A 10,991-nucleotide genomic window follows, 5' to 3' on the forward strand; every position below is an offset into this window, starting at 1 on the left:
ACCTAATATAGGATGCTATAGGACACAACATATCATTTGGGGATGCTTAAAGCTAATCAGCATTTTCAAGGTGAGAAGAGATTCCGTTTGAGGTTAACATCTTGATTCATTGGTAAATCCCACAGATAAGTAAGTGTGTGAGAAATATCTTAAGAAAGGCAGTCTGGAAGTAAAATAATAGCAATAATCAGAATTAGTTGTGTGGAACTAGTTAAAAAGTGAAATAATCAGACAAACCCAATTGAGGTACCATTAGCTTGACTTAATCTAGTTTTGATTAGTTTAATTTTTTTATTGCATTCTATTAACTTGGACATATAGCCATAGGCTGAGAATTGAAATTCTATTTCTTTTCTCTAATTTTCGTGTGCAGTCTTTGAAGAAACGATCGTGCCAATTCCCTCAATTTCCTTTTGTTAAAGGATTTAAAACTCAGGAACTTTATGGTGAATGTTACTGAAAAATGTAGATAAAAGAAATCAAAGAAGTAATTTTGGATCAGTCTAGACATATTGGCACAAGGAGGTAGACATCTCCCAGTGAGTTTACTCCCTCTAACAATACAGATCAATGCCTGCTTTGCAGCTTTTGGTTTCAATGCACACAGGCCCTGGCTATGGAACCAGGAAGCCCTGAGTTCAAAACAAGCTTCTGTTCCATATCGACTATGTGATCTTGGACAATTTCCCACCACCCTGTACATATATAAATAGATCACATTAAAAAGACCAAAGATATTTATTTTTTCGTGTATGTATTTCCTCAAGTATTTATTTATGTTTGTTTGTTTCATCTTTTTTGAGATGGTAGAGGCATCTGGGGGTGATGGGAGATGCCAGATCACTAAGCCTAGAGAACTTGGTTTCAATTAATGTTTTCAGTCCTTCTAGGGAAGCCATTTATGTTTGTTTTCTCACCTGCAAAATAGAGAAAGAAGGACACAAGCATTTAATCAGAATTTGTGTGTGCAAGGCACTATGTTTTATATATATATATATATATATAAAATCATATATGTTCAGAATAACAATGTTACTATTATTCCAGATTATTTTGAGGAAACTGAGGCAAACAGAAGTGTAGCAGCAGCACCAGCAGTCATACTGGTAGCAGCAGCAGCAATAGAGCAATAGTAGCAGTAGTAGCAGCAGCAATCATTGTAGTGGTAAGGCTACCACAATGACTACTGCTGCTGCTGCTATACTTCTGTTTGCAATAGCAGCAGTAATTATAGTAGGAGAAGTAGCAGCAGGAGCAGTAAAAGTATTGGAAGCAGCAGCAGCTGTAATAGTATCAGTAGCAGCAGCTGCAGCAGTAATTGTAGTAGGAGAATAAGAGCAGGAGCAGTAAAAGTATTGGAAGCAGCAGCAGCTGTAATAATATTAGTAGCAGCAGCAGCAGTAAAAGTATTGGAAGCAACAACAGCTGTAATAGTATCAGTTGCAGCAGCAGTAGTAGTATAGTAGCAGCAGCTGCAGCAGCAGCAGTAATTGTAGTAGTAGAATTAGCAGCAGGAGCAGTAAAAGTATTGGAAGCAGCAGCAGCTGTAATAATATTAGTAGCAGCAGCAGCAGTTGTATAGCAGCAGCAGCAGCAGCAGCAGTAATTATAGTAGTAGAATTAGCAGCAGGAGCAGTAATTATAGTAGTAGAATTAGCAGCAGGAGCAGTAAAAGTATCGGAAGCAGCAGCAGCTATAACAGTATCAGTTGCAGCAGCAGTAGTAGTATAGTAGCAGCAGCTGCAACAGCAGCTGTAATGGTAGTAGCAGCAGCAGTAGTAGTATAGTAGCAGCAGTAGCAACAGCAGCTGTAATGGTATTAGTAGCAGCTGCAGTAGTTGTATAATAGCAGCAGCTGCAACAGCAGCAGTAATTATGTTAGTAGAATTAGCAGCAGGAGCAGTAAAAGTATTGGAAGCAGCAGCAGCTGTAATAATATTAGTAGCAGCAGCAGCAGTTGTATAGCAGCATCAGCAGTAATTATAGTAGTAGAATTAGCAGCAGGAGCAGTAAAAGTATTGGAAGCAGCAGCAGCATAATAGTATCTGTATCAGCAGCAGTAGTTGTATAGTAGCAGCAGCAGCTGTAATGGTATTAGTAGTAGCAGCAGTAGTTGTATAGTAGTAGCAGCAGCTGTAATGGTATTAGTAGTAGCAGCAGTAGTTGTATAGTAGCAGCAGCTGCAACAGCAGCAATAATTGTGGTAGTAGAAGTGGCAGCAGCAATAACTGTATAGTAGCAGCAGCAGCTATAATTGTAGTAGTAGCAGCCGCGGAAGTTATCATCTATCTAGTGCTTACTATATACCAGGCACTGTACTAAGCATTCACAATTTTTATCTCATTTGATCATCACAACAATCCTGAGACATAGGCGTTGTTATTGTCCCTATTTTACAGATGAGGAAACCTCTATGTAGAGGTTAAGTGACTTGCCCAAGTTCTCACAACTAGCAGCATCAGTAGTAAGAACTAGTAAATATCTAAGGTGGGATTTAAATTCAGGTCTTCCTTATTCCAGGTCCAAGGCTTCAATTTTCCCTCTAGTTGCCTCTTTGGGGCAAATGGTAGGGAAAATATTCCCCATGACTTGTTGCGATAATCAAAAGTGATAATGCACAAGATTCATTCTACAATTATCAGTTGTAATAATTAAAACATGGTGAATGTAATACCTGGGATCTTGACATTTTAAGAAGTCTCATTATTGTGCAACTAGCAGTTGTTACATGAAAGATATGTTGAAGTTGTCTCCTCCAGTAGAACTCAAGCTTTTTGAGATCCATGATTATCTTTGTGATCCTGATGTAGCAGACACCTAGTAGGTGTTTAATGAGTTAGTCCTTAGGATTCATCAGCGGTCTTAATATAGATGAGATCTCATAGATCACCCAGTCCAACCAGATTGGGAGGTCCAGCATGATGAAGTGACTTGTCCAAACTCACATATGAAACATATGGTTGTTGTTTGCCCTTTGCTCCCAAAGAGGACCAATGAAATCACAAACTGATGTTTTGATTTGCCCCAGAACTGAATTTAAATGAGACAGAGCTGTGAAAAGTCATCAGCCTTATCTCACCTCCAAAGTCATTGAAGGCCAATGACAAGACAAAGATGAATGACTATGGTTTAGAATGCACTGGAAAATATTGGCCTTTCCAAATTAAAGTTTTTTCCCCGGTTTGTTTGTCTGAGGCAATGTCTCTTCAATGACTAATATAATAACAATAAGCCCTTGCTAAGTAAGAATTGGGACAAAAGATCTCCTAATTTAAAATCTCAAAAAGAGCCATCTGGGAGGGGAAGACCGTCAAAGTTTCAGGAAAGAACAGAAAACAATTGGATGGCAGTGTGTCAATATTCTTTCCATAGTATTTTAATTGATTTTTCGTGGGGACAAAGAATTCTAGGAGGAAATCACGGAATGCTGTGTGGGTCACATCATATATCACCAATCACTTTAGAGTTTTCTTTCCTTGCAATGAATTTCAGAAATAACAGACCACAATAGAAAAAGGGTTGGTTTGGGTCATGATGATCTGGAATCCCATCCTACCTCCAACACCTACTGGTTATGTGAGCCTGGGCAAGTCATTTGACCTTTAAGTGCCTCAGTCAGCTCCTTTGGATTTATCTACTGCAACCAGAATTCATATCCTGACAGATCATTTTTTACCTTTGTGACATTAAGGAAGTGTCTTCACTTCTTTGAGCTTCAGTTTCTTTTTTTGTAAAATGGGGAGGAGGGTAGACTTGATGGTGCTCTTTTCTAATTTGAGATGAGAATTATTGGGATATAGTAGAAAAAGGGGCTGGGACCAGCCAGAGAACCAAGGTTCTATTCCTGGCTTGATAGTTTTCCATTTTGTATAACTATTTTCCCATGAAAACATCTTTCCTATTAAATTTTACCAAGATTCAGTAAGGACAACTGGGATTTGAATTCTCTACATAATAAATATCATTTGATCGACATATTCTTTTAAGGTCAAAGGCAGCTTACAAAGTCTCCACAGTGGTGGTCTCCTACATAAATCATGACATCATAGATCGTTGAGTTTTCTTGATGCTAAGCTCCTGACAAAATATTACATCCCCAACATGCCATAGTAGATGAATAAAATAGGGGCATGAATTTTTTTTTCTGTGAATAGAGAAGAAATCTCTTGCTATTGAGTTCCTGATATCCCACGTGTTTAAGTAGAATCTATGTTGTATGATATCTTCTATTGGAGAAAATGCAAGGCCTGAAGTCAGGCTCATCTTCCTGAGTTTAAAATCCAACCTCAAATATTTGCTATCTGTGTGATCCTGGACAAGTCATTTAACCCAGTTTACCTCAGTTTCCTCATCTGTAAAATGAGCTAGAGAAAAAAAAAATGGCAAACACTCCAGTATTCTGCCAAGATTACCAAAGGGGATCAGTGAATCCACTGAATGACACATAGACAAAGGAAAGAATAACTATATCACTATAACACAGGCTGTACCTGAGCACATTCAGTTATTCCTCAAATTATAATAAAAAAATTACTATTTAACATTATTTGTTTTCTAAAAGTGCAAAAAAATAAGATTTGGTTATCTTGATAGGTTTACCATCTATCTCCTTCTCGGAATCTTTTTATCTAGCCTTATTTTTTTGGTCTGGCATTGAATTCAGATTCTATCATTAGAGACTATCTATGGGCTATTCCTAGAGACTCAAACCCTGTCAATATAAAAAGTGGCTGAGCAAGTCATTTAATTTCTATCTCAAAGGAGAAATGAATTTAATAAGAACATCTCTTCTCAGGGTTTTGATGAACAGCAAATGAGATGATTTTGGTAAAAAATCACTTAGCTAAGTGCTTGACACAGAGTAGCTGCTATATAAATACCTTTTGTCTTTCCTCCCTCTTCCTTGCAGAAAAGATCATTGAAATTAAAGAGTATGATATTCGAAGACAAACTTCATCTACTCCCTAAATTAGTCCATTAGGTTTCCTGCCCAGCGATGAGAGTGTGGATACTTCTCTGCCTGGAGAATACTTCTGCCTTGTTTCTACTTCAGAGTCCTCCCCCCACCCTTGAGATACAGATTTAATATTTTCTGCAGCAAATATTTCCTGCTCCTCTATCTACTCCTACCCTTTCTTTCAAACTACCTTATATTTAACTGTGGCATGTATATGTGCATTTAATCATTTTAAAGTTATCCTGAACTTAAGTAGTCCCTGTACTTTTGCTTTCCCATTTGTATGAATACTCCTTGAGCATAGGGATTGTTTATTTTATGTATGTGTGTATGTATATATTTTTAAAAATTATGTCTCCATTGTTTGGTAATACCTTACACATAGTAGCTATTTAATAAATGCTTGGTTGTTAACTTAATACACAATAAAAATTAGAAATTTATGTCATTGCCATGAGGAGCAAGTTATATTGAACAAATAGGAAAGTCATTGAATGTTAGTTTTTGGAAAGATCTCATGAAATATTCCCCATTTTACAAAAAAGAAACTGAGGCTCAGAGGTGAAGACATTTCCTTAATGTCACAAAGGTAAAAAATGATCAGTCAAGCTAGTTTCAGCCTCCTATTTATCAGAAGATAACACTAAGGTTCACAAAGGTTAAATTACCAGTCCAAGGTCAAAAAGCATTTAGCAGCAAAGCTGTGACAGTCACTTTGCAACTCTTTGCGTTCACTCATCTGTAAAATTAAGAGTCTAATATCTTCCCTGCCTAATTCTCAGGGTTCCTGTGAGATTAAAAGGAGATAGCAGATATGAATGAGGTTGGAAAAATTTTTAAAAGTGCCTTGGGCATAAAAATAGTTAGGAATATTCTTGAAAATAACATTGCTGTACTTGAAGCTTACATCATTTTTATTCTAGATTTATTTAATAGTTCCCCAAAGGTAAATAAAAATTAATACATTTGGCAACTGTCTCTAATCTCAGTAGATAACACTACTTTAGAAACTGTGAAGTCACTTTTTTTTCCTTAAAGTAGAATAACAAGTTCCTTAAAATACATTTCTTCTTGGTAAGTGGGTAAGTTTCCATTCAAAGTCAGAGTTTGGTTTGGAGCTTCTTAACCTGGAGTATTTGTACTTTAAAAGAAAAAAATAGATTAAATCAGTTTTAAAAACATGACTCTGAGAAAGGATCCATGGAATTCACTAGCCCGTCAGAGTGATGGGCCCACAAAGGTTGTCAACCTCTTCTACTGTATGTTAGTGTCATAGATTTAGAGTTAGAAGGGATCTCTGAGGTCATATAGACCAATATCTTCATTTTACAACTTAGGAAACTGAGACCAAATTAGACTGTAAGTAGAAAGCAAGAGAGCCCAACTAGATTCTGGGTCCCATGGCTCTATCCCAGTGATATTTCCCACTGTATCAAATTGCTTTTCATCTTAATTTGAGATATTCAAAGTCATCTAGCTAAATCCTAATTCAACTAGAGAGAAAAATGATTCTCAGAAAGTGGAACTTACCTGGCCAAGATCAAAAAAAACTCAGACCCAGGAAGAAAACTCAAGTGTCTCCTGACACTCAGTCTGATGGGTTTTCACAGCATTAATGTTCCCTCACTAAACCCTACTCATGATTCTTCTTCTGAGCATCTCCTCTTTCCATAAAAGATAGTTGGAATCTGTGGTATCCTAAGGGAAGAAAAAAAATTAGGATTTTGTCTTGATCAATATGGGATCAAAAAAGAAGAATGGAGTGAGAAAAGTATTCAGGCTGAAGGGAAACTTTGTCAGACTTTCCTGATAACTACAAGACAGCAATTTAAAAATATCTAAACGTTAAACATGGAGTTAGAAAGAACAAAGTTCAAATCTATCCCTTTTGCTCCCTAGTTGAGTGATTCTGGGTGGTTCACCCAGATTCTGACGTTCCTTCCTTTGTAATCATTCCTAAGGACCCTATCTGTATGCCAGGGCTTTGGAGAATCTATAAGAGAGGGCAATGGCTGTACAAAAATTGTCAAACATTAAAGTCTGGTATAAATGCCAGTTATTATTCACCAAGAGGGAGATTATTCATGCCTAAATTGGGCCATAATAGTGTGCACACAGATAACAAAATCCATATTCCTGTGTAGATGGGTAGCAAATTGAAGGTCCTTTCAGAAGAAGGTGAACAGGATATTGACTTTATCATCACCATCATCATCATTATCATATCTGGCACATTATACCATCGAATCTTCACAATAACCCAGTGATTTAGGTACTGGAGGAGCTATTTTCTCTGTTTTACAGATGAATTGAGACTCAGAGAGTGCCGGGTGAACTGATCAAGGTCAGCATCTGCTAAGTATCAGCAGCAGCATCTTGATCCCAAGCCCAGAGCTCTTTCTGCTCTGCAATGGTACCCAGTTTTTATTGGTTTCCCTATCTCTATTTCTACCATTTTATCTTACAGCTGATTCTGATATCTCCTTTTGTTTGCTTCCTACCCAATCAGTCATCCACTCATGAGCCTCAATTTCCTTTAGCCATTGATGACATTTAGTAGAAAAGGGAAGTAGTTTCTATTACCTTCTTAACCTTGTCAATTTTATGACAATTACCTTTGCCAAACAGAGAATTTTCATCAGAAGATGGCAGCAAAATCTCAGAATCCATAATGTTTAGAATTCTTTTTTTTTTTTTAAACAGAGTAATCATATTGGCTAGAATTTAAAAAAAAATAAATCCATTTTACTCTTACTTACACTGCTAATCTGTTGAAATGTCGGTTGGTATGAATAATGCAACACCACACAGAATTCTGAAGGCAGTGGGATGAGAGACACTTTATAATTTGAACATCTCCTGGCAACAATAAACAGTTTATTTGATCCTTTTAAATTAGCAAGAATGTGTAGATAGTGATTTCAAAGTTTTGCTTTTTATGAGAGGAATTACTTTAGACATTAACTCTTTGAAAACGAGATGTTTCTAACAAAAAAAAAAGAAATTCAATTAGTTTTAAAAACATGACTCTGAGAAAGGATCCATGGAATTCACTAGCCCGTCAGAGTGATGGGCCCACAAAGGTTGTCAACCTCTTCTACTGTATGTTAGTGTCATAGATTTAGAGTTAGAAGGGATCTCTGAGGTCATATAGACCAATATCTTCATTTTACAACTTAGGAAACTGAGACCAAATTAGACTGTAAGTAGAAAGCAAGAGAGCCCAACTAGATTCTGGGTCCCATGGCTCTATCCCAGTGATATTTCCCACTGTATCAAATTGCTTTTCATCTTAATTTGAGATATTCAAAGTCATCTAGCTAAATCCTAATTCAACTAGAGAGAAAAATGATTCTTAGAAAGTGGAACTTACCTGGCCAAGATCAAAAAAAACTCAGACCCAGGAAGAAAACTCAAGTGTCTCCTGACACTCAGTCTGGTGGGTTTTCACAGCATTAATGTTCCCTCACTAAACCCCACTCATGATTCTTCTTCCGAGCATCTCCTCTTTCCATAAAAGATAGTTGGAATCTGTGGTATCCTAAGGGAAGAAAAAAAATTAGGATTTTGTCTTGATCAATATGGGATCAAAAAAGAAGAATGGAGTGAGAAAAGTATTCAGGCTGAAGGGAAACTTTGTCAGACTTTCCTGATAACTACAAGACAGCAATTTAAAAATATCTAAACGTTAAACATGGAGTTAGAAAGAACAAAGTTCAAATCTATCCCTTTTGCTCCCTAGTTGAGTGATTCTGGTGGTTCACCCAGATTCTGACGTTCCTTCCTTTGTAATCATTCCTAAGGACCCTATCTGTATGCCAGGGCTTTGGAGAATCTATAAGAGAGGGCAATGGCTGTACAAAAATTGTCAAACATTAAAGTCTGGTATAAATGCCAGTTATTATTCACCAAGAGGGAGATTATTCATGCCTAAATTGGGCCGTAATAGTGTGCACACAGATAACAAAATCCATATTCCTGTGTAGATGGGCAGCAAATTGAAGGTCCTTTCAGAAGAAGGTGAACAGGATATTGACTTTATCATCACCATCATCATCATTATCATATCTGGCACATTATACCATCGAATCTTCACAATAACCCAGTGATTTAGGTACTGGAGGAGCTATTTTCTCTGTTTTACAGATGAACTGAGACTCAGAGAGTGCCGGGTGAACTGATCAAGGTCGGCATCTGCTAAGTATCAGCAGCAGCATCTTGATCCCAAGCCCAGAGCTCTTTCTGCTCTGCAATGGTACCCAATTTTTATTGGTTTCCTTATCTCTATTTCTACCATTTTATCTTACAGCTGATTCTGATATCTCCTTTTGTTTGCTTCTTACCCAATCAGTCATCCACTCATGAACCTCAATTTTCCTTTAGCCATCGATGACATTTAGTAGAAAAGGGAAGTAGTTTCTATTACCTTCTTAACCTTGTCAATTTTATGACAATTACCTTTGCCAAACAGAGAATTTTCATCAGAAGATGGCAGCAAAATCTCAGAATCCATAATGTTTAGAATTCTTTTTTTTTTTTAAACAGAGTAATCATATTGGCTAGAATTTAAAAAAAAATAAATCCATTTTACTCTTACTTACACTGCTAATCTGTTGAAATGTCGGTTGGTATGAATAATGCAACACCACACAGAATTCTGAAGGCAGTGGGATGAGAGACACTTTATAATTTGAACATCTCCTGGCAACAATAAACAGTTTATTTGATCCTTTTAAATTAGCAAGAATGTGTAGATAGTGATTTCAAAGTTTTGCTTTTTATGAGAGGAATTACTTTAGACATTAACTCTTTGAAAACGAGATGTTTCTAACAAAAAAAAAAGAAATTCAATTAGAAAAAAGCAAAAAGTTTTAATATGAAATAAGATTCATTCCCAGCTCAACTTTCTTTGTTTAGAGTTCAACTGAGACTGAGTTGAAACTCCATATAATTACTCTACTATATGAAGTCAAGACTTTGAGATAAAAAAAAACACTCTGTAATTTGAATTTTAATATTGATGTACCTTAAAAATTCAATTATCTTATTTTCAGATGGATCAATTTTAATACTCTCCATTCTGGTTAATTCTAAATAAGCCAAATAGATTTAGAAGGAATTTTGTTTAGACACTTTAGCCTTTGAAATAGCACAGCCTTTCATTTAATTTTCAATAGCAAATGTTACTTACTCTATTTCAACAGAGAACAGTTGTAGTATATAGATTCATGAAATGGCATCATAAAAAAAGACGAGGATGTTTCTATGTTAAGGACAAGGATGGATATTCTATTAACCTAGTCTTTTGCTCTACCTGGCTGTTTCACATAAGCTGTTTTGTTGTTCGAAGGTGGATTTGTTCCACTTAAATACCAATTGGTCATGGATCCATGGGAACACTAAAGTCAACATTCCCTTTAAAAAGATGCCACTTTTAATTTAACATAAAGGTTTGGATGGGACTGTAGGCGTGTCCTTCCTTCAGATCTCTTCCTTACACAAACTAGTAAAGTAGTAAAAATAACAACAACAACAACAACAACAAACACAAATTTACATGAGAGTAGAGAAGAATTGAAACTACTAGAGATCAGGTTACATGTGTTCTTGCAAGATTTGGGCATAATTTAGCCTGAGTTGTGTTGCATTGCTTTCCTCCTGTGTTAATAAAATTGGATTATTCTTTTCAGCCTGTATAGGACAAGAAGGAAAGAAGCTTTTTAAAGTTAGGTTTTGAAACTTCTCTATAGGCAGGGTAGCTGGGGGATTGATGTTCACTTTTGTGTCTATTGTTAAACTGAAGGTTCCCAAGAGAAAATCGACTAAATAAATTTACACAGTAAATAAAATAATAGTGTATACGGCAACATTACACCTAGCAAATTTTTTTTTCAGGATTACTATAGAAATCTCATGGGATTTGATGTAAGAAGGACCTATATTAAGCTACAAATATTCTAGTCTGCTTAGCTAAATCTCTGCTGCTGTTGTCTGTAAGAAATAACTTTATTGCTTTTCCTGGTGCTTAGATGGT

The 10,991-nt window shown here is 36.3% G+C and overlaps 1 long non-coding RNA gene across 3 annotated transcripts; it reads right to left on the minus strand.

Annotated features, from left to right (window-relative positions):
- Positions 1–753: 753 nt before the first annotated feature.
- On the minus strand, positions 754–10,304 carry LOC127557724 (uncharacterized). Of its 3 annotated transcripts, XR_007952601.1 has the most exons (5): positions 10,149–10,304; positions 9,559–9,658; positions 6,488–6,655; positions 2,675–2,817; positions 754–917 (listed from the first exon to the last, which is right to left on the minus strand). It is a non-coding gene; the product is annotated as an uncharacterized LOC127557724 (long non-coding RNA). The 3 variants fall into 3 exon arrangements; XR_007952600.1 differs by lacking the exons at positions 2,675–2,817; positions 9,559–9,658 and adding an exon at positions 7,717–7,816; XR_007952599.1 differs by lacking the exon at positions 2,675–2,817.
- Positions 10,305–10,991: the final 687 nt, after the last annotated feature.

This window comes from Antechinus flavipes, chromosome 3 (assembly GCF_016432865.1).
Source record: "Antechinus flavipes isolate AdamAnt ecotype Samford, QLD, Australia chromosome 3, AdamAnt_v2, whole genome shotgun sequence".
Classification (NCBI taxonomy): Eukaryota; Metazoa; Chordata; class Mammalia; order Dasyuromorphia; family Dasyuridae; genus Antechinus; species Antechinus flavipes.